This window comes from Rattus norvegicus, chromosome 3 (assembly GCF_021556685.1).
Source record: "Rattus norvegicus strain SHRSP/BbbUtx chromosome 3, alternate assembly SHRSP_T2T, whole genome shotgun sequence".
NCBI classification, from domain to species: domain Eukaryota; kingdom Metazoa; phylum Chordata; class Mammalia; order Rodentia; family Muridae; genus Rattus; species Rattus norvegicus.
The window spans coordinates 124474811-124495864 of record NC_141536.1 but is presented as its reverse complement, the minus strand read 5'-3'; the positions used below and the strand labels follow the sequence as shown (position 1 = coordinate 124495864).

General features: G+C 38.3%; 1 long non-coding RNA gene across 1 annotated transcript; it reads right to left on the bottom strand.

Annotated features, from left to right (window-relative positions):
• Nucleotides 1–668: 668 nt before the first annotated feature.
• Nucleotides 669–20833, bottom strand: LOC134486451 (uncharacterized). Its single transcript, XR_015683828.1, has 6 exons — nucleotides 20734–20833; nucleotides 15694–15834; nucleotides 14648–14802; nucleotides 5984–6064; nucleotides 5295–5427; nucleotides 669–3086 (listed from the first exon to the last, which is right to left on the bottom strand). It is a non-coding gene; the product is annotated as an uncharacterized LOC134486451 (long non-coding RNA).
• Nucleotides 20834–21054: the final 221 nt, after the last annotated feature.

The following is a 21054-nucleotide window of genomic DNA, read 5'->3' as shown; positions in this document are numbered from 1 at the left end:
ATACAAAAATATAACAAAGAACCAAGAAGGTCAAGTAGTACTTGAGGATAGACTAATGAAAACTAGGCACATGACTTGACAGGATGAGACAAGATTGACTTGATTAGACAAAACAGGACTTGGGAGTATTTTCTTAGATATTGGTTCACATAGTCAGATAATGAGGCCATATGCTGAAAGAGGGATTATAGGAAGAAAAGAAGGTCTAGAGGTTGGAGAAGACAGAGAGATTATAGAAACACCAAGCAAGCATTAGTATATAGAATGTTAAATCCCAGAAGAGGGGCACTTAGAATATTGTCGTAGTAGTCAAGAAGAATGAATTTTATTGCAGATGAAAGGTTACCTGAAAACACTAAGTGCTAAAAGTTGAACAGCTAACAATGAGGCTATTAAATATCCATGAGAAGAAATACATGTTGTGAATGCCATACAGCCCTAGAAATTAATAAAGCCATAATGATATCAGTCACATCAAATGCTATAGATGGATTGATGAAAGGAACCCTGCATAGGCTAGGGGTAATCTTTATCATGGCAAATTTGATAGCATTAGAGAGTCAGGGGCAGGTCATACCATGGGTGGAAGGTAGCAAGGAGTGTCCACAAGGTGATAAGTGAGGCCATTCAGCAGGGTGTTGGTCAAAGAAAGAGAACAGTGATAAATGTGGCCGGATGAACACAGATTTATTTGTCCAAGGAAGGGAAGACATGTGTATGACCTATGCATAAGCATGCATTTCAAAAGTGCAGTATTTCATGAATCTCCTGTTGGAAGAAGTAGGTTGCAGAGAAGATTGGAAGAATATTAAAGCACTGGAATTTTCTGATGCAAAGTTAGAAAAGAATCTCACTGTTTTGAGTGGTGTTGATGGCCTTGTTAGAAGTTGGAAGGAAATTAGAAATTTGACCTTTCTCTTTTCCACTGCTCTGGCTCATTTTAGCTGCTTCATTTCTGCCTCCCACTTAGGTGCTTCTCAAATACATAAGCAAAAATGGTGACACTACCTCCACTAACAAAATGACAAGACATTATACATCTTCAATATCAGCAGACACAGATATGAAAGAGAATGAGCTTTGAATGATCCAGCCACAGTGATGAATCTACCCAAAGTACTTCATAACACCTTGGCTTTGCCCTTGGGGGACAAATAGTATTTATCTTTAAAAAAATGTATAAACTAATATAGAAGATATTTACCACTTTGTTTATAGAAGACAATCAATGAATGAATTCCCATCCATAAAGAAGCAAAACATAATAATCAATGTGTCAAAATTCGTGGAAAAAAGAATCATTTTAGATAATAAATTAATAGGCAATCAAGCAAACTCATGAGAATTAGATTCTCATTGCAGGGGGGAGCCCACAAGAAAACAAGACGTAGATGGAGATGGATGGTTTTAAAGAAAGACGCGCACAAAGCAAATGTGTGGAGGAGGGCAAGGGAAATACTCAACTGCCATTAATCACAATCCTTGATGTCAATCCCTCTGAGGCTGGGAAAAAAAGAAACAGGGCGAGAAAAAGCATGTGTAGTCCTACATATTATTCAAAAAAGCAGCTGCTACTCAATTCTAGAAAGTTGAGGCTCTTAAAAAAAAAAAAAAGCTAGAGCCAAACAAGATCCCAGAAATAGCATGCTTGTAGAAAACCACTCACTGCTTCTGGGAAAATAGATTTAGGGTTGACTTGAGGATAACATTGCACAATACAGCCTTAAAGCAAAAAGAAAGAGAAGCTGATTGGGTTTATCTGGAAGGTTCCTGTCCTTGCTGTGTTCATTCAGCATGCAATTCCTGAATACCTACTATGTTCTAAATACTGTATTCTCTCATGTTCGGTTTAGCAAAATATGTTGTTGGATTTAAAAACACAGAAAACCACACAAGCATTCAGAGTATTAAAAAAAAATCTCAATCTGCTGTGAAATCATATTGAACTGGAGATCCTGGTGTCACAGAAAACTCAGTTCATCCTCATCACATATCTGAACTCTGAGTTAAGCCTCTGTGCCTCTAGATCTTGGCGAAGTAACTTCTTTTTTGCATCACAAATTCAGCCAATATCCGCTAGCATCTGTAACATCTATTGCACATAAATAAACAGATTCTTCATTGGCAACATTATTAATGGGACTTCTTTTTTTATAAAGTGAGACTTATTATAAGGAAAGTAGGCAAAGTAAGAAATATTTGATCATTAATTAAACTATAATTTTGGGGGATATTAAATAATGAGAAAAAAATATGATTTTTATTTAAAAGTAAATGGAAATTATGTTTTGCCAAAATTCTGACCAGCTCTACACAGTTCTTAGAATCCTCTGTTCTTTGAATTATCTCCATGTGAATGTAACACCTCCATCACGCTGGGACTGTGACGGTAGAGTTAAGAAGTGTCTGAGGTCTGTCTAGGTTAGGACTGCAGTAGTCTTCAGATCAAACAATGAGCTAACTAACAGTGAGATGCAATGGTGAGTTGGTACAGGTTGGGCCATACAGAGTAAGTCTAAGAGATAACAATAAACTCTTTGAATGTGGCTGATTTATAGACAGCAACCCAACTTGCTTGTGAGCGCAAACTTTGCTCACTGAGGATGGTTTCAGGGGATCTTAGCCATCAAGGCATTTCACTGCAGTTCTGACAAGCCTGTGAGATCAGCTGAAATGTTCAGAAAAACAAATTCAAGAAAAGAAGATCGTAAGCCAGGTAGACCTAGAATTTAGTTCTGGCTGTCATTTACTTATTTAAAGACCAGGGCAAGAGACTAAGTTTATCAAAGCTCAACTTTCTTACCTTGTAAATAAAGATGTGTCAATGACAACTGCTATGTCACAAAAAGACTCACTTTGGCAATAGAAACAAATTTTTAAATATGTAACGTAGGGTTTTATGCAAAACTCCTGTGTACAAAGCTGAGAGTCAACTAAGTCAACAAAAATTAGCAGTTATTGGATATGATGTCTACCCATGAAGCAGAAAGGAGGGAGGAATTGCTCCTAATAAAGCTAGAAATCCTTGAGCTTCAGAAAGAAACAGATGTCTGCCAACTTTAAGCTTCTTTCTTCCTGGCCCCATCCTGGAAAACAATCATGAATTTTCATGTTAGAAATATTACCTGATAACATTTTTATTTTAATTATTAGTATATTAATAAATTAATGGATACATAATAAATAAATTAATTCTATTATTATAATATATAACTTCATAAAGTAATATTCTACTGCATATCAACTATATAAATGATAATATAAAAATATTTGTACCAATTTGGAGAAAGATTTGGTCATTTGACTATTTGATTCTTGTTAGCATAAATTCACTAATAAGTAACTCCCTTTATTTTGTCTGTTTGTCTATTTGTTTATAATTAGTGACTATGTGAAGCCTCTGAAAGGGGGAATCTGGCTCTTATATCAATGTGGAGTAGGGTCTAAGCACTTCAAACACTGGTACTAGACATTCCAGTCAGGGATTTAAACATAAAGTGGTTTGGGAGAGAAACCCAAAATGGAAAATGAGACGAAGATTTAGGCTAACTCTGAAAAGCAACTGAGACACTGACTTTATAGATAGAAGGGGTAATGGAAGTCGTGACTGCTCAGTGCTTTTCCAAGGTACTGAACCCCTAAGAACAGGAGTTTTCTGGCTGTGGAGTAAAGCTTTACCTGCAGCTGGGATGCAGGTGTCTATGACCAAGGACAAAGATGTAGCCTGAGAAAGAAACTAATGTTCATGTTAGTGGAAAATAATGGTGAATGAATATCATGCTAGCTGTTTCATAATGTGGATTGGGAAAGGTGAACAAGCCTGATAAAGCTGATTACGAGGACATGGGTCTCCTACACCAAATCTGTTTTCCCCAGATTGGGTGACCTCACTAGCCTTGAACTGACCATGTTAGACACAAATACACGTGAATATTCTGTGGCAAGTCCATCTTTTGGGCCTGTTCTTGGCATGCGTATTCAACAGAGAAGAAGGGAGATCTGTGACCCCCACCGACAAACCTTACCAAGTATTTCTTCGCCTGATGACAAGATAAATAAATGTGGTTGTATATAACAGTTACATATAGCTGTTATGTTCATGAAGTTAGCTCCTAGCATCTTGAATAAACAGGAGTACTCCTGAGTCACTATTACTTTAAATGCAGAAGTGTAGCATTTAGCTTCTGAGAGAGAGAGAGAGAGAGAGAGAGAGAGAGAATTCTTGAAGAGGATGAAAGTAACAAAAGCCTAAGAATTTGAACTCCAATGTGAGACAAGGACCTGCTAGTAAAATGTCTCTCAGTGTTTGCTAAGGAGGAATAGAAGGGTGGAATTGCATGGAGTAAACTGTACCCTTTCCCATGGAGACTTAGGACCTAATTTATCTTGCTTCACTAAGGCAGGAAGTACACTACAGTATTCAGGGCAGGGGGAAATGACAATGTACTGACTGCAGAGCATCTTTCGCAGTCCATGGTAATTGGACAATCTCAACATCAAAGGCAAGCGCTGGCAGCCCCTTGGCAAGTGGAAGGTCATCTTGCTTTCTTTTCCCGTTTACTGCAGCAGTGAACTTTCGCATCTTTCCCAGCTTCACTTCCCCACTTTCATTTAGCATTAACACAAAACAGGCACGGCTTTAAGTTTACCATAGAAAGTAATAATTCATGTTGGGAACCTTAAATGGATGGGACAGAACCACTTCTGTATCTGTTACATTTTAATGACCCTAAATATATCCAGATGAACAACGGTCAGACCTTCACGGCTACAGGTAAGGACGGCTGGACGTGATAGCCAGGCTGCTCTGCCAGCCACCTCATAAATGAGAAATACAGCCATCTCGAAGGCAGCCAGCCTCCCAATTCACTTATATTCTCTTCATAAGGCTATCAGTGCTGTCTCAGCTTTAATGCTGTCTTTACATGAATAGTTCTTCATATTCCCTGCCAAACACTTTTTTTAATATTAAGAAGGAACTCTAAAATATGATCCTGCAAAGCTATTTAAGACAACTACAAACTGTGAATAGTTTTTATTTCCATCATTCCATCAAAACAATCTTATTAAAAAATTCACACCAATGGTAATAGATATTTCTCTAGATTCAGACCTCAGCTATAACTTACTACCACTGATCCCAATAAGGAAAGTGAGTGCAGAAAGTCTATGCTAATTAAATCACGACCGTTAGGTGAAGTCTGTGGAGAAGGCACACTGAGTTTTTGTTTGACATTTATTCTCTGGTTTTACTATGATACACTTGTCTGTCACAGAGTTCCACAGACACTTACATTGAATGGAAGCAAAGCTCTGCCCACAGTGTCCGTTGCTGAGGGCAGCATGATTGTTGCATGTTTTCCAACTGCTGATCCTGAGATTTGAACCATCGAATTCTCTGGACCTTTACAGCATTTTAGTAAGTTCCTGAAATCAGCAACAGCCAAAATATTAAAAGAGGTTTCCTCCCGATCCTAGGGGAAAAAAATCCAGGCATCTCTCACTTCCTCTATCCCTGGCTGTCACAAAATTAAGGTTCCCTTTTAAATGACAGAGGGAACTGTTTCATTTAGCCTATTTTGTTTTTGAATTTATAAGCAATTTGATGTCGCTTATCTGGCTTATCTTATCGATAGGAGCTATCTGGCTGATTATGATTTTACATATTGGTAAGGTCTAGTGAAATTGGCTTAGAGAAGCCTCTAGAAACATGTTCTAGGACCATCAAGATAAAAGAAATAAGGAGCTGGCATATTCACTGGCAGTCCAGGATTTTATGAGAACATAATAATGGGCACTTGGAGGTTCTCTATACATTATCCAGTACAACTTTCTAGAGCTGCAAAGCAGGCAGATATGCAAATACAGCACAATGCATTCTTCAGCTCTTGTGTCACTGCTACCCAACAAACATCCCCCAAATCTCATTGAAGCACAACTATGAAAAATTACTTCATGCTCATAAACATTCAGGTAAACTTGCTTCATTAGGAGTTGTCTGGGCCTTCTGGACGCCCCCAGCTTTGGGAGAAGCTCAAGTTTGTTCCGCAGTCTTCCCTCCAGGCTGACAATAAACAGAGTTGATAAGTACCTGAAATAAGGTCTTTCCATGATAGACAGGGGAGCCTCAAGACAATCAGGACAAGCCTGTCACGCCATGAAGGCCTCAATATCAAATTGATGTGATGTCACTTCTGCTTTTCGTCTATTGGCCAACATAAGACACTTGATCAAACAACCAGAGTAGAAGGGAAAACCTGTTTCAGGTTAGGAATCCATGAGAAGGGGAGAGCAAAGAAGGAAGTGTGAACAGATTACGTGGTCCAGTGTTCCCAGATTGGAAAGTATTTACTATACTGGCATGTTTAATCTGTTGTATTTACAGACAGATTGTAGAGGATCATAGGAACCTGCAGAAACTCCTGATAAAATCTGAGCATTTTCTTTTTTTCTATTCTCAGTATCCTCCACCCCACTTTCTCAGAAGAGGTCAAGAACCTTGATTTAGTAACAAACAGCCTTAAGCTAAATTCCTAAGGTAGGCTAAAAAAATCCCCACCCTGATCTGCCACCAAGATATGAAGGCTTAATCCTTGGAACCTGAAATGTTAGTGTATTTGAAATAAAAGTCTTTTTGATGTAATATAATTAAGTGTTTTTGAGATAAGGAGATGATCTCAGATTACCCAGGTAAGACCTTGTTTTACAATCCTCTGGAACTCTTCAAGAGCTCGGCTGGGCCTGCTCTCAAACTCATCACAGACAGGCCTGACTACTTTCCATCTCAAAAGGAAAGAACAGAGAGGATCATGGGATGCACACCTGAGTGTTCAACTCCTCTTCCCAGCCAATTGTATACAATTCTTCCTAATTGCCTATGGGCTTGGGTTTGGGGATAGAGGATGTATGTTAGAATCAGAGCTATTTTCTACTTGCATGAACATTAGGCTACAGTTCATTCTCAGGCTGCATATCTTTTTCCTTGTTGTATAATCTTCTGCATCCCACCTGCAGGTTAAATTCTCCTCCACAGCCCAAAACAAGCCCTTGTTCTTAGACACTCAATTCCACGGAAAAAGCACTAAGCAGCGGTGGCCTCTATGCAGTTACTGAGAAGTCATCATCCCTGCCGGGTTCAGCCATTCCAATGTGATGACTTTAAAGCCACCTATGATCCTATAAGAATTTTAGCAACAGACATAAACAAAAGCATAGGGTTGACTAGGTGAAACAGTCAAAAATGAAGACTATACATGTAGAAGTAGGAGAGAGCTTGCCATAGCTAAGAAATGTCAGCTGCAATAAGGTTGAGTATGCTCAATGAACATTATTAACAGACAGATAAGAGAAGAACTCCTGTCTATCAAGGGAGGAACAAATAGATTAAAAACTTGTTTATATACTTATACAAAACCTATTGTCATTCAACTTTAAGAAAAAGAAAATGTTACCATAGATAGAAAATATTAGATGAATAACATCTAAATTATATTCTCACAGATTAAATACTTATCTAAAAGTTGGAGAAACAGTTATTGCATAATCATTCACTGGGCGGAAGAAGAAAATAATAGCTTTCCTAGTAGTGCCTTATCAGGCAGCATGGCCATAAAACATTGTCTTAGGTAGGGTTTCTATTGCTGTGAAAAGACACGTGATCAAAGCAACTCTTATAAAGGATAGCATTTGGGGCTGACTTACTGGTTCATAGGTTCAGTCCATTATCACGGTGGCAGGAAGCAAGTCCATGTCCATGTAGGCATGGTGCTGGAGGAGCTGAGAGGTCTATATCTTGTCCAAAAGGCAAACAAGAGAAAACTACTGTCCAGACAGGTAGAAAAAATGTCTCAAAGCCCATCCCCAAAGTGACACACTTGTTCCAATAAGGCCACACCTCCTCCAACGAGGCCATACCTGCTAATAGTGCCACTCTCTGTGCCAAGCATATTCAAACCACCACAGAAACCTTAATCTTGGTTGAGGAAGCAGATTTTAGAGTTTGGGCCACCAGAACTGTGACAGAATATACAACTACCAAGTTGGTGGTAGTCTGATATACACTCACTGTAAGAGGTTTCCCTCAGTTAGTGCCTTGATTAAAGACATTTAAATGTTGATGGAGATGAAAACTTAAAGAAAACACAGAGTAACCACTTAATTTCATAACTTGATCACAAGCCTGTAATGGGTAGCCTTTGGGAATTAACTCCTGATGATAGATATATATCATACTGGATTTAGTTCTACAACTTAACCTCACATGCTACATTGACCAACCCATGTTAGAAGTACTGGAGGGGTTGGGGATTTAGCTCAGTGGTAGAGCGCTTGCCTAGCAAGCACAAGGCTCTCGGTTTGGTCCCCAGCTCCGAAAAAAAGAAAAAAGAAAAAAAAAAAAAGAAGAAGTAGTACTGGAAAGCCAACCTTATGGACACTGGAGCATGTGATAAGTTGCCATAGAGACCTACTAGAACAGACAAGATTTATAGGAGTTAGAGAGATGTCTCAGCAGTTAACGACACTGGCTACTGTTTTTGTTGTTGTTGTTTTTGTTTGTTTGTTTGTTTGTTTTTGTTTTTGTTTTTGTTTGTTTTTGTTTTTGTTTTTGTTTGTTTTTGTTTTTTTTGTTTGTTTTTCTTTCAATGAAATCATGAAATTTGCAGGAAAATGGATGGAAAAAACATCCTGCTAGAATTTAGAAAAAAATACATGGTAACTATGCACTTATGTGTGAATATTAGCTGTTAAATCAATGACAACCAAGCTACCATCTATAGAACCGCAGAAGTTAGTTATAGAGTAAGGAGCCTTGGGGGACAAATAGATCTCACTAAAAAAGAGACATAGAATAGATAATTATGCATAGGAATGAGGCTGTACTAGAGGATTAAGTGGGGAGGAGGAAGAAAGAGGAAGATGAGAAGGGGAATACAGAGAGAAGCAGCTAAACTTAAGGGCCAATTAAGAGGTACCATGGAAACCTAATGCAGTAGAAGCTTCCTAAAATATATACATATGTAAAGATACTCTAACTGAAATTGTCAAATAATGGGGGAGACAGAGCCCCAACTGGCCATCTCTTGTTACCCAATGAAGCTTCCTGTACTGAGAGTGAAGTAATCTAAGTGACTTGTTGGCCAAAAGAGTCTCATAAAGAACCCCCAAACAATCCAAGACTAGAAGTTGCTCTCCACATACCAATGGCAAGCCCCATTGCTAAAGACAACACCTACAGAACTCACTGAACATGGAGAAGTTGAGATGGTGCCTACATGGAGCCTTCATCCCTGAATTCTACTACCTTTGGTACAAAGTGGTACTGTGAATGCTAGCAATAAATAAATATAAACAAACAAATAAACAAACAAACACTAACCCAGGTACAACGCTTTGGTCTTCACTGGTATCCTACCTGCAAGATATGCTAGTTCAACAGTATCACAAAGCTTTTAGAAGTAGTAAATCGGTATCTGATTTGACTTACGACCCATTGCATTAGATCGAACCCATATCTGACACTCCTTTAATGACCAAGAACCTGAGACTAGATAGCCCAGGGACCATAAAAAATACTACTGCTCTTTTTTAAAAAAAGTCCATTATCAGAGAAGCTTCTTCCTGTGGCAGACAGGAACAAATGCAGAAACCCACAATCAGACCCGCAGAGAGACTTAAGAAACAAAGGGGCTGGGGGAGGACACGGTATAAAAAGAAAAAAAAACAAACAAAGCCTTCTCAATTAATAAGATTGACACACGTACAAATTCACAGAGACTGAGGGAACATGAACAGTGTCTGCATGAATCTATACCAGGTCCTCTGCATGTATATTATGGCCTCCTCTTTTAATGGTATTCCTGAGTGTGCAAAGGAGTGGGTCTCTGTTTCTTCTGATTTGTTTTGGGGCTTTTTTCCTCCTGTTTGTTTATTTCATCCAATTCCAATGTGATAGTTTTGTTTTACCCATTATACTATATTATATTATATTATATTATATTATATTATATTATATTATCCCTTATCTAATAAAAGATAGTAGTATGAATCCAGATGGGAGGAAGATATGGGAAGAAACTGGAATAAATAGAAGTAGGGGAAACCATAACAAGCATATATTATTTGAAATCTATTTACTATATAAGAAAAAATGAGGAGGAGGGGGAGGGGGAGGACAAGGAAGATGAGGAGGACTAGGACAAGGATGAGGACGAGGAAAGGGGGTAGGGGGAGAACAGCAGTAGCAGCAGTCGCATCAACAACAACACTGGCCGCTCTTCCAGAGGACATAGCTTTGATGCTAAGCCCCCACATGGCAGTTCACAACCATTTGTAACTCCAGTTCCAGTGGACTGATCATTCTCTCCTGGCTTGGCTGGGCACCAGACGCACACATACACATGGTGCACAGATCTGCATGCAGACAAAATACCCAGACATAAAATGATTTTGTTTAAAAGTTTGGAAGACTTCCCATATATTTTTTGTGAGATCTCATTCTTTATAAGGACATGGTACAGCTAGAATCTTCATACAGATTTGTGAACACTACCCTCAAAACAAATTAACTCTTGGTTTCAAAGTCAGATGTAGGCAAGTAATACTATCCTTAGGTATTCACTTACTCAAAAGAAATCAAAATATATATGCATGTAAACACACAAGGCATGTACTTAAATACTCATGGAAGCTTAATTTATAATGGCTATAGAATATAGATAGCCCAAATATTCATCAACTGAGAATTGGGAACACTCATACAGAAAAGTACTACACAATGATGTAAAGGAGAAAAGCATTGGTTGGAGTCACTAAGCCAGGCTTTTGCTTTCCTTCCCTGAAAGAGCTTGAAATTCTCCCATGGTTTCTGCTTTCAAAGAAAATGTTAGCTCAAGGCATACGTTTGGATGTTTATATTATGCTGAGTGAAAGAAGCCAGACATAAAAGTATGTGCTGTATGATTGCATTTGTGTGAAAGCTTAAGACAGGCAAGGTTAAGCTACAGTGATGGAGATCAGAGCTGTGGTTTCCTAGGACAGAGATGTCGGGGAGTGAAAGGGGACAACAGGAAACATTCTAGACTGATAAAAATGCCACGCATCTGAGAAGTAATACACATCACCTTACTCAACAAACTGATGACTCTGCCATTGTGTGTGTGTGTGTGTGTGTGTGTGTGTGTGTGTGTGTGTGTGTGTGTGTGTGTAAGGGGACTTTAAAACCAAAAAGGATTCAATGAAAAATAAATAACAAGAATGGTGATAGTCTAGTGAACCTAGCAGCAGAGTTTAGAGCCTATCAGTTGGCTCTGATATAAGATTTTGTCCTTCATTCTAATAAAAGACTCATTCTGTCTGGAGGAGAAAAAAGGAAGAACTAAGTGCTGTGGGTGGAGACTTTTCCCTGGGTTGCTAGTGACTTCTAACATCACATATAAACATGTTCTAGTTAAAGACGGGCTCCTGTAAAGACTTCTGCAGAGAATGAGTTGTGACTGAGGACAGAGGACTCTCGTACTCCAGTCCCACATACCACAAGTCTTCAGCCCACACTGCTGCCATTCTCCTTATGGCTCTGAAGACAGCAGAAGGAAAAATTAGGGAATGAAAATAAGTTTTGGTGTTGAACCAGGGCTTGTTGACTGATGTGCAAACCTTTCCTGAAGGGTATTCAAGGTCTCATATGGTTTCCTCATAACACAGATTGAGGCCTAAGTTTAGGAATTTATGTTTGTCATTGCATTATAGAGTGGCTATTTCAGATAAAACTAATACTTTTATCCTAAAATGCCAGTGATTTATCCTGACTCCTTCATCCTCACTCATCCATCAGTTAGGCCTAGAGAGCATGAGTCTTGCCATCCTGCACTTGTCAGGCATCTAGTCAAGCTGTGCAAGAGCCCCCATTGTTGACAAATCATCAGGGGGACAGTTTTCTTTGACTCTTATCCTCTTTTGTTGTAACCAGAACTTTATGTTGTCGTAAATGAAAGTCTCATAATTAAGGTAATGAAGCCTCCCCTGAGAGAAGTTTCCAGAAAGAATCAGTAGGGAGGGGAGCAAACACTGTTGTGAAGGAACTATGACCCAAGAGGGGTGGAGGCAAAAAGAAGCAAAGAAACAGAAAAAAGTGCAAACAAAAAAGAAGACAGCAAGAAACTTTATTCACACAATCAACAGTAAAAGCCAATGGAGAAGGCATGGAAGCCGCAGAACTATGATTAAAGACTTAGTCGTCTTTTTTGCATGTATACAAGGTGAATGGACAGATATTCAATATACTTCACACAGAAGCTCCTCTGTCTGCCTCCCTGGAGAAAACGGGGCCAGCTTAAGAAAGTTCCAGCTGATATTATGTGTGTTTATTTTAGTCCTGTCATCTTACTTGCAGTACAAATTACCGCCACCACAAAGGGGGGAGGGGCAAATGGCAAAGAAAAATAACTGGATAATTTCAATGTTTATGGTTTTTATATTTAAGGCTGGTAAAAGTAATACAAATTGGAGTCTGTCCTGTAGCCTGTTTCATTCTTATCTGGAAGGCTTATTAAAAAAAAATTACTGGGACCAGTCCCATAATAGCTTTGAGTCTGAAAGAAAAGAAATTTGATGGCTGTGTGTATATATGTTAATGCATGCATGCCTGTGTTTGTGTGTTTGTGTGTATGTATGAGTGTGTGTGTGTGTGTGTGTGTGCTATATTTGTGTGATGCATGCAAGTTTGCAAATGTATGTGGCTTATGACGCTACGAAGAGGCCAGAGCACAATATTGGTGTCTTCCTCTATAACTTTCTGTCTTATTGAGAAGAGTCTCAATAAGAACCTCACTATTTCAGCTCAGCTGGAGCATATACCTCTGTCTTTCCCCAGTTGCTGGGGTTACAGGGACATACAGCCATGCATTGCTTTGTATGTGGTTGTTGGAGATTCAAACTGAATCCCTGATATTTGCAATGTAAATGCCCTTACCCACTTAGCCATCTGCCTAGCCCCCGAGAGAATGTCTTAACAATGCTAATATTGCTACTCTAGGACTACACTTTGCAAACATTATAAAAGAGGCAAATGCTACCTGTTTCCTTTAACACTAACTCCTTCATCCTTTATACTAACTCTTCTCCCATCAGAGATGGTGAGGAACCCTTCTTGATACAAAGAATGAATTGCGGTCTCCAACGTACTATGACATTTTGCCTGCATGATAGTGGGAAAGAATGCCTATACAACTGCTCTGTCTCTATACTCTCAGGGCAGTAATCAACAAATTACAAAAGACTACATTCAGCAATATAGAATATAATAGGCTAATGTATCAGGCTATACTATAGGCTATAGCCTGTAACTATAGGCTAATATAACTGTAGTGTTCAAGTTAGCTAGTTATGATGTTTGGGGTGTGAGGTGTATTATAACTATTTATCACATAATAAATAAGTTTATTATGGTTTTATTTCTTATGTGTCAGGAAGATCCATTCTGAATATACAGATAGGGTACACCATTGTTGGAGCCTCTAGTTCTATAGGAAGCAACTGTGACCTCTGGACACAGTTAATTGATCTATAGAAATGACTTGAACCCCCTTCTCCACAATCTATCAAGAGAATTCTTTCCAATCTCCTTACCAAATTATGTCAGGAAAGGGGAAAGCAATTCTCGCTTTAATATTCTGAATATCTCTTAGAAAACTATTAATGTGGATGGAGATTATCTGAAGAAACATACACAAATGAAATTCTAGATGGCTTCATGCCAGGAAAAATAACCAGTTACAATTAAAAACAAGTTAAATCAAACTGTCTTGGCTTAATTGAGTCCATTCTGAAAGTTTTTCTACAGCAAACATGGTGCTTTCAGGAGGTGAGAATGAAATGGTCCAGACCCTTGCAACTGGTTTATGCCCCTGTCTCCTCTTTCCTTTGAGCAAATTGTGCAATCTGAAGGATGTTTCAAAGGGAAAAGCCAATTCCGGGAACTTAAAATGTCAGGCAGCATACACAGAGGAAATACCTACTTACAGCTGAAATTATCAGATACACTCTTTGCAGAGTGAAGGCCATTTCCACAGCAGTCATATGAAACTGGTGACACATAGGTGCTCGCAAACATGTTCTGCTCTCAACTGGCTAGCACATACATTTCCATGATTCTAAAGAATTGTCTTAGGGGGTTGGCTTGGGGTTCCTCAAAAGTTGTTTCCCCAGAAGCTTAGGGTGAGAAGAGCATTTACATGGGTATCAGTATCTACCACCCTAAGAAGCACTGTGTCCCTCCTTATGTCTCCATTCTTTTGATCCCTGCCAAGTTCTCTGCCATTTTTATCCAGCAACATCTATACAGAGTGGTGGGAGGAGTCAGCAGACAGTGAAAGACAAGAAGAAGGCCAAGCCTTAGGCTGCTGGAATTAACCTGGGGCTCTTAGTTTTCTTGGAGTTCATTTTATTCATACACTGCCTGGATTCGGAGCACACTCATAAGCAGGGAAACAAACACCAAAGGGCAAAACTAAACTCATACATTCTTTTGAAATACAAATGGAGAGAAAGGTATGGCATGTCTCCCAAGCTAGCAAATCAAATAGAACAACTGTTCTGCCAATGACTGCTTTCCTCTCCAGCCCAGAGGTACATATCTCAGGCCTGAACTTGCCTGGATGGCTCTTGGTGCCTCATCATGTGTCCGGAGGATTTGTCAATTAGTCACGAACTTGGTCTTCCTGTGTGTCTGAAAAAGCGTCGTGATTCATCTTGACAACTGTCAGTTTATTACCTCAGATGGGCATAGGGACAGATGAGCAACCTGGGCTGGAAGAGAACACAAAGGGAGCTGAGGCCACTTCCCATCACACTCTCCTGGGTAGGCTACAGGGTTTATGTGGCAAGAACACTGGGCTGAGAGCAACTTTGTAGAACATGACCCTTTCAATATACTTTCAACATTTTGCCATTCAGATGCAGGAAATAGCAATGTGAACTCCCAGGACCTAGGGTGTATTGCTATGAATATTCACTTCTCCTCCATAGCATCAGGTGTCAAAACAGTAATCTGATTTTGTAGCTTAGGTCATTCTGCCTTTTGACTCTAATGCTATCCATTTTAAAAATGGACACCAATGACTTGGCAATTTCACACATAGGCATATCCCCAGGGGAAGCATGTGGTACTACACGTTTGTTCACTTGTAGGCAGGTATTACTTAGAACATTCCCAGTAGTATTATTCATGAATCAGAAGTTTCCCAAAATCCACATGAAGTGGGAAATGAAGACGTGACCAGGGTAGATGAGTAAAACAGAATACTCCACAGCACTGAGGAGGATAACCTCCAATTCTGAGAGTACTGATGAGTCCCACAACATGACCCCAGGAAGCCAGAAACACAGAAAGAACATCATCCTGGGACCAAAACTTAAAACTGAGGCATGATGTCAGAAGTCTAGAGTCAGGTTAATTTCAATTAGAAAAGGTACCAAAGAGTTTCAATGGCTGACAAAAATCTCTCTGATCTATGTGCTGGTTATGAGGTTGTTCAGTTTGTCAAATATAGCAAGCTGTTCACTTTTCTGCGTGTATATTGTAGATTAAATATAAGGTAAGAACATACAGAAAATGGTGCTTAGGTTGCATGTGTCAAGATTGGGATTGTTAGAATAGAAATGTCATGAGTGATCCAAATTAATGCTACAGTAACTTACCTCATAGGCATGACATGAGCACAGCAGAAGTCAACATCACATAGCACAAGTTAGCTCCCTGCATGAGTTACTGTCCTTGTAAGCGTCTCAAACTAGAAAATGTACATCTGATGACAGGGACTTCAGGAGGTGATGCACCATCTGCAAAAACAGAATGACAAATGACCGGGTGATAAAAAAAAAAAAGCCCCTTCTAAAACCTTCCCAGGGAAAAAAGATACTTTTCTCATCACTGCACTTTTCCATGCTTGCATCCCACTCTAAAGATTAATTCAATCAGAGGGGACAACCAATCGATAGAAAATTCATTTTGTCTAAACAAATAACAAATGGGTCAATTGAATCCCATCAATCATTGCTGAAGCCTTCCCAAAGTTGACCAGAATTTTTTCCCAAAAAGGAAATTCTTCTCTTAAAAGGAAACCATGCACTCTGGATAATCATGTAATTGCTTTGTTGAATCTGTGGGGACAGCTTCATGGAGTTGATAAAAATGTTAAAAGCCAGTGTGTCACATAATATATTCAAAGTCCATATGAGTACCCCCACTCCACAAGTCAAAGCCTATAGAAAGGTTTTCCATTGAAGACATGCTAAATGGAAGTAACTCTAAATTATTTCGCAATTAACATTCAATTGAAAATATTATCCTATTATAATCTGTGACATTAACGACTAAGCTGAGGGCAGAGATGAGGAAGGGAAGAGAAACACCAGATGTCCTTTTTTTTCTGATACTTTACAGCTTTTGAAATAAAAATAATAAAGGAAGTGGTGCTGTCTCTCATAACTGCCTAGTTACTGCTATGAAAAATAGTTACAGGGGAGCAGGGAGCATGAAAATGGTTACCTCCAAATCCCTTGTTCCCTACTTGAGACAGGCTTTAATTGGTTTTCTCAAGATCATTCAGCGAAGAGAGAAAAGATAATGAAAGTCATTCTCTAAACCCTAATTCACCTTCAGTGCTACAATAGGACACTGGTTCTTACATGGGCCTGTGAACTATTCTCAGGGACTAGTTAATGGTCCCCAGCCAGTGGGATCCTTGGTGTCCTCTGTAGGGAGAATGGAGAATAATGCAGGCAGAGTGGGCAGACAGAACCGCTACCCACCAGTCAGGAAAACAATGTAGTTCTCGGCAAAGACTTATTTATTTACAGAAACTCAATGTTTCAGGAACTTAGCAAATGACTGGTTTTAAAATAAAAAAAAGGTTAAGTTTTTGTTTTTTAATTTCCATTTCCCAACCTTGGTATTTTGGTGATAAGTACACACACTAACTGATTGTACATCTGGAGACTCTGGTATAAATGTCTGTGAAGATGGCTATGTACTCAAATTTAGTTAATATATAATGGACCCCTGCCCCCATCAGCTGTCAGCAACTCTGAGCACATTTATCATGCTTCTCGTTTACCCTGACCCGTGCCCAACAAGTTACTCAGCATCCTTACTAAAAGAGAAAGGCTCAGATGGGGAAGGACTGAGTCCTGGGACCCTGAGAGAAAATCCCCCACACTAGAAGATGTAGTAGAGATATTTCATGAAAAGAAAAATGGTTCTTCTCCCAGAGAACTTTTCAAAGCTGGCAATAAAAAAATGCATCATAATATACATATATAGGCACAAACTCACACATATGCACATGTACACATACCTACAGATGTGAAACAAATAAAAGAGGTAAGAATTTCTTCATATGCCCTGTCTAACAAACCTTAAGTAAGTTATCTGTAGCCCTGGATTAGGAAAGCATGATCATATGCACATATTGTAAAAGAACAAAAACATATATTGGAGCCTCTTACTCAAAAATTCACTTCTGATAAATGCAAATAAAATTAAACAAAGCCTGCTTATTTGAATGTTTTTATATCTACCAATACAGACAGTTTTCAATACCCAGAAGCCTCCTTGTCTTGGATTTGAACCAAGGAAATTCGGTAATTATAGAAAAAGAAGAGGAGTTAAATGATATAACAGAAAAAAACTAGGTTATTTTTAGTTAGCATTGTTCTCACAGACCTTATTGTTTAGAAGGACTCCAGTGACTCACAAAATATGTTGTATGAAATTATCTCAAAGTTTTCTAAATCTAATTATATCAGTTAGCCATTGCTAGCTAACAAACCACCCTAAAGTCTAGTGACTTAAAACAATAACTATTTATTTAGCTTGGGCTATTGCAGATGAACAATCTAGGTTAGATCCAGATCTGTTACTTCTGATATTGGCTGAGCTCCATTATCTGGGTGTGATGCCTCCAGTTAGCTGGGTAGATCTGAGACTAGCCCTTGTCTGTCAGATGGCTGAAGCAATAGGAGAAAGCAGAATGCAGATGCCTCTCATCTTCCAATTAGTCAGCTGGGCAAGAAGGAGCAGAATCATACAAGGCTTGTGGAATTCATACTTAATACTATATCACCCTATGGAGTCCTCTTCCTTCTATGGTGACAGAGAATCCCAAAGCCAGGTCAAAGTTAAGAAAGCTAAATTATTCCTTTTCATGCTCTCAACTGCGATTCTCATTATAGAGGAAGTGAAAGTGAGAAGAGTATAAATAGGGACTCAAAATGCAATTCAGACTTCATACTTTAATCTTCACACTTCACAGTATTCTTTCTTCTACTAACTATGTCCACTTCTTATTCTAAAGCCTTTCTATTTTGACACTAATTCTGTGCTGCCCTCCTTCCATTGTGACCAACGAGTTCCTATTCAGTCTTCAACTCCACAACTGACTAGGGAATGACCTACTTCAACTAGTTAGAATCTGATTTGATTTGTCTGAGATATGACATCAAGTTGATCATTTTGAGGCTTCCCAGGTGCTCACAGTGTGCAAAGGTTAAGAACCATCAGCTTTGTCCATTGCTCAATCCTACCCTCAAACTTATTTCTTCTTGAATACTCTGCTGTCAAATTACCTTCCTTCCTGTAAATGAGAAGAACTTATAGCTGGGATCTGGTATGTACTTGTGTCTTATCCTGGGCTCAGAAGTTACAGTTAACCATAACCCATTGGTATAGCAACACAGAATTTCCCCCAGACTGAACCTTATGAAGTATTCAGCTGGGTCACAAAACTTGACAAGTTGAATTAACGACAAATAAATATCAAGAAACCCATTCAACAATGGTAGACTAGATATCCATACCAAGAAACACCAACTTGACTTTTCTATATGCATTCTGTCATGAAAAACAAAATGACCTGCATAACCAAAACAATATGCCCCCATTGTAATGTATCCTGAGAAAAATAACTTAACTGGTGCCCAAGATAGCAATTAATTCTAAATATATTCAGTGAACTCCAAAATATAATAATAACAGCTGTGATATACTTTCTTCTATGATTTCATGACATTTTCTCCACAGCTGACCATATATTAGGGCACAGAGAAAATCCCAACATAGGAAAACTGAAGTAATGTCCTGGGTGTCATCTGGCCACAAATGTACAAAGCAGGATATAGAAATGGCAGAAAGCACATTAAACCCAAAGACAGAAAAGAGCACACTAATCAATGAAAATTGTGTCATAATAGAAGTCAAGAAAGAACTTTTAAAGATTCCTACAACTGAATGAAAATGAAAATCCAACATATGTGCTATGAGGCACATAGTGTTAAGTACCCACTTCAAAAACAGTGACTGTCTCACATTAACAATTGAACAGTGCACTGAAAAACCTTGGTGGAGGAGAGAAAATAAATAAAAATGTACCAAAATAGAAAATGAGTAGAGAGACTCAAAATCGGGGAGGAAATTAATAAAAAAGAAAAACGAATATAATGGATCAAATAAATGAAAAGTTGCTTTTTTAAAAAGATTGATAAGCCAACAAAATAACCAAAATAAAGGGAGAAAAATAACCAATGTTCATACAATCATAAGTAAAAGAGTAACATAGCAAATACTGAACGTTCATTGAATCAAAAGGTTATATACCCCAAAACTATATTCTACTAAATGAGAAATTCTAAACAATATTGATATATGATCTGTAAAATTATAGGTATGTATGATATATACAATAAAAATTAAACCAAAATGAAATAAATAACTTAAATAGACCTATAATAACAAATAAGATAAAAGAAATAATCAAAAATCTCCCAATGGAAAAAAGTCAAGGATCATTTGTATACAGCAAAGAATTCTACCAGAACTTTGAAGAAAAATTAACATCAATACTTTTAAATTCTATGAAGCCAGTATTATCCTGATAGAGACTCCAAAATAAGAAAATTATTAGTCTATCTAATGAACATAGGCAAAAACTGGCAAAAATACTTGCAGACTGAATCTAAGATTATCCAGCCAAGGCCAAGTTTGCTTCCTTCCAGAGATACAGACATGGTTCAATAGATATAACTCAGTAAGTGTAGTCAATCACACAAACAGACTCAAGAACAAAAACCACATGATCATCTCCTTAGATATAAAAAGCCTTAAGCAAAACCCAATACCCTTTCACAACAAAAGTACTACAGAATCTAGGGATACAGAGGCATATCACAACATATGTCTAGCCCAGAGCCAATATCATGCTAAATGGAGACAAACTTTTAAAATTGTCACAGAAATCAGGATCAAGACAAGGGTATCTATTACCTTTGCTCCTGTTCAAATAGTAATAGTTGTAGTCTTTTCTAAAGCAACAAGACAAACAAAGGAGATAAAGTAGACAGATGCAGCAAAGAGGTCAAAGTAGTACATTATTTGCAGTATTTATTTGCAGAAGAAATGATTCTATACATAAAATGTTACCTGAAAACCCCACAGCTGATAAATACATTCAACAAAATAGTAGGCTACCAAATTAATACATAAAAATTAGTAGCCTTTGAATATTCATATAACAAATGCATTGAGAAAGAAATCAGGGAAACAACTCTGTTTATTATTCTAAAATTAAGTCCATCTCAGACTTGGAGACTTCCAGAGAATCAAAGTTAGGACCTATTTCATGACTAACAATTCCCAGAGAAACTTCCTCATAGTTCCAGCAACTTTTATAGAATTGCATCTACCTGCAGCAAATTGACTTTCATGTCAGTCACACACCGAACAGTATAGACTGGTGGAATACGGCTATTCATCTCTACAGTGCTACATGTCCACTCTTGGATTAGGAGTAATCCTTCTCCACTGAACCAGAAGTACTGATAATTGAACAATGTGACTCCCTGAAAGAACGCCAAGACCTGTCAGCAGAAGCGAAAGAAATGTCGTTTTCTGAGTCAACTATTCCATACCAAGTCTACTGTGATCTTGGAAGGCCGCAGAACTGGAAACTAGACAATCTGGGTCTATTTTTCTCTGTATTGCCAAGTTATGTTGACTTTGTCAAG